Source organism: Artemia sp. Qi Xiang Cuo, unplaced genomic scaffold, assembly GCF_049724085.1.
Source record: "Artemia sp. Qi Xiang Cuo unplaced genomic scaffold, ASM4972408v1 HiC_scaffold_22, whole genome shotgun sequence".
NCBI classification, from domain to species: domain Eukaryota; kingdom Metazoa; phylum Arthropoda; class Branchiopoda; order Anostraca; family Artemiidae; genus Artemia; species Artemia sp. Qi Xiang Cuo.
Window position 1 is genome coordinate 5,953,285 of NW_028297431.1, and position 3,643 is coordinate 5,956,927.

At 42.8% G+C, this 3,643-nt stretch overlaps 1 pseudogene; it reads left to right on the forward strand.

Moving 5' to 3' along the window:
- The first annotated feature begins 431 nt into the window (after nt 1-431).
- LOC148939092 (large subunit ribosomal RNA) lies at nt 432-1,488 on the forward strand (annotated as a pseudogene).
- The last annotated feature ends 2,155 nt before the right edge of the window (nt 1,489-3,643 follow it).

A 3,643-nucleotide genomic window follows, 5' to 3' on the forward strand; every position in this document is an offset into this window, starting at 1 on the left:
TTTCTAATTTTAAACTTTAGCACGTTACAGTCCACTCCCCGGCTGGGCGTGGGCTGATCAGGACCGTTTGGGGCCGCTAGGTTGGCAAAGGGCAGTGAAAACCCGTTGTCAAACCAGACCGGCCGGCATTTTAACCCTCATAAGGCTCAGTTGAGAACCTACGCAGGTTGAGCTCACTCCTTATTTAGAAGGAGTTACTCTAGAGATTGGAGCCTTCGGGCTGTATGGTTGAGTACAGGTGCGCAGGTACTCTTTCCTCCTAGTTGTACCTTAGATTCCAGGACCAAGGTTGCGGCCAGGAGACAAATGATACCGCAAAAATAGCCAAATGCCTCGTCATCTAATTAGTGACGCGCACGACGGGATTAACGAGATTCCCAGTGTCCCTATCTACTGTCTAGCGAACCAACTGCCAGAGAAAAGGGTCTGGTATCGTCTGCGGGGACAGAAGACCCTGTTGAGCTTGACTCTAGTTCGGCAGTGCGGAGTGACATGAGAGGTGCAGCATAAGTGGGAGACGGTAACGTCGGCAATAAAATACCACTACTGTCAGGGTCGCGTAAATTAATCAGTGTAGTGGCGGCCCCGCCCGTGGGGGATCTTTGTGTGGTGTACAGGGAGTTCCCCTGCAGGTGGCGCTCTCGATCCGTGCTGAGGACAGTGCCGGATGGGGAGTTTGACTGGGGCGGTACATCTGTCAAATGATAACGCAGGTGTCCTAAAACCAGCTCAGGGAGGACAGAAACCTCCTGTAGAGCCAAAGGACAAATGCTGGCTTGATCCCGAGTTTCAGTACGAGTACGGACTGCGAAAGCACGGCCTATCGATCCTTTTGGCCTTAAGAGTTTTAAGCAAGGTGTCAGAAAAGTTACCACAGGGATAACTGGCTTGTGGCGGCCCCGCGTAATAGCGACGTCGCTTTTTGATCCTTCGATGTCGGCTCTTACTATCAGTGCGAAGCATTATTCGCCAAATGTAGGATTTTTCACCCACCTACAGTGAACGTGAACTGGGTTTAGACCGTCGTGAGACAGGTTAGTTTTACCCAACAGACGTTCAAAGCCGTTGCTATAGTAATCTTGCGACGTACGAGAGGACCCGCAGGCTCGGACATTTGGTTTTGCACTTGGTCGAACGGCCAACGGTGCGTGGCTACGTCCGTGTGATTACACCGGAAAGCCTCTGAAGGTAGAATCTGTGCTGGAGTTCACAACGGTACCGTGCGCTCGGACTCACTGGTGGCTAAACGTAACCTGGTCCTTTAGCTTTTAGCAATGGGTGCTGGTACTTCGGAGCTAAGGTTCGGCAGTTGCTTGCCCTTGGGAGATGGCGACAAGGCAGCTTCACCGTCGAATAAATCAAATATTCCATAAGGTCGAATACCAAAATCACTTGTAGACAACTTGGGTACCGGCCGGGGTGTTGTAAACGGTAGAGCAGTAATTGACACTGCGATCTGCTGAGACTCAGACTACGACCGGGAGATTTGTCTTGCCAGCAGGCGAGTCCCCCAAATTCACTTGAATGATTTTTAAGGGTTAGTCGTAAGGGAATATTGTGTATCGAGAGTAAAATGGGTGGAGTATAAAGTACTCAAAAATGAAGGGTCGTCATTCTAAACCCATTGTATGGGTAGCGGAAAATAGGATGACTCGGAGAGAGTGTCAAGAAGACCTGTTGAATCTCGTGACACGGGCAGTGAACGGGAATAAAAACTATTCCGTTCTCTGTCTCTGTGTTTGCCAAGCCCAGGCAGTAATTTTGGTCTTTTTTTGGCGACCTATGCGGGTGCCCTTCGGACACCCGCACTTTCAATTGAATCAGGAAATTTGTATATTGTTATGTATTTGTTTTTAGAGTCAAAGGGTTTTTTCTTGGTGTGCGCTACGCGCAAATTGGTATATTATTTTTAAAAAACGAGGTCGAGGCCGGAGGCCTCGACCGAGCACGTTGATTTTGAATTGAAGTTATCAAGTATTTTGGGCAATAGGTTGCATAGGCTGCATCAAGACTGGGCTGGGTAATTGTATACAGATAAAAGCCAATACAGATAAAAGTAACATTGAGAGGCCATTGACACTGAGAGGCAATTGAGAGGGCAATTTGACATTACCAAATCATAAAAAAGAAAAGCGCAACGGAAATTTATGCAGTGTGCTGACCTAGTTCTTATTTGAAATTCGGGCTTATATTATTCAATTTTAAATTAAAAAAAAATAGAAAAATAAATTAGAAACTGCAATTTATGCCGGTGGCGGAACTATGTCTTATTTTTCATTCGGGCTTAAATAAATCAATTTTAAATGAACAACACAAAATAAAAGAAAAGCGAAACGGCAATTTATGCCGTTTGCGGAAATCGGTCTTATTTGGAATTCGGGCGTAAATTAATCAATTTGACATGACCAACTCATAAAAAAAGAAAAGCGAAACGGCAATTTATCCTCTGTGCTGTAAGTATAAATGAAGAAATGCAAACTGGAAAAAAGATATATAAAAAGAACGAGTTACTTATAAAAATAGATACAAATTAATCCGAATCACTGTCAGGAGTTTCTTCTGCTTCTTCCTCCTCTTCTTCTTCATCAACCTCTTCCTTCTTCACGGCTTCCTCTTTTCTCTTCTTTTTCGGCTTTTAAAAATAAAAAAGTATGTCAAAAATAATTAATATTTAGGCATTCTTTAACAGAAGTAAAGTAACACCGAAGCAAGGGCGTATCCAGGATCATGGTTGGGGGGGGGGGGGGGGTAGGGGGGATTGGAATTTTACTATAAAAGTAATCACGAAACGAACACAAATTTCGGAAGGGGGGGGGGTGTAAAACCCAATAACCCTCCTGGATACAGCCTTGTACCGAAGTGTAACATAATTAGAAATAAACGGATGAAGATGGCAGCTGGCTCGGATTTTATGACCGTTTTCGCTTGACAGGTTCACACAACCATAAGAAAAACAGCACGAAATTGAACTGAATCCAAGCCTAGGGGAATGGATCTACCCACTTTAAATGTGCATCACAATGAATAAGAGCACTCTACACTTTCTCATGTCACAAAAACGGTATTTTAATACATAAATTATATGTACTACCCCAAGGTCTAAGCATGATTATAACTTTTTTTTGGCTAAAAATTTCTTTATTGATAATTTTGTGGTGTGGCCACGCGGATCAAGTCCCATTAATCATTCCTGTCGTCATCATTATTTTCTACGCAGCTTTATCTTTCTTTTTTGTTTGTAGATTAAGGAACGATAAGTGGGCTTTTCATGCAAGTTGTTGATAAGTCGTGGTAAGTCTTTCATCCCAGAAGTATACCACGTTGCGTTATGGCAATATAGCAAAAAAAATATAATTTTTTAAATACATATTCTTTTTAAATTAAAGGCAATAGTTCATATTAAGATGTTACTTTTTTACTATCATTTACGAGATTTTCTTTCTCATTTTTGCCCTCACGAAGACTTTTTTCCCAGTAGGCGAAACTCATATAATATGAAAAATTTCAGTTACCCAAATGCCTGCAAATCCTGTGAACATGGTCAGTCATAAATTTTTTAATCATTTTTGGGTTTGAGCCAATTGCCTTCAAATGGCTCACAGCCCTGACAAATTATTTGAATTTACCTTACTCAATGTCTATC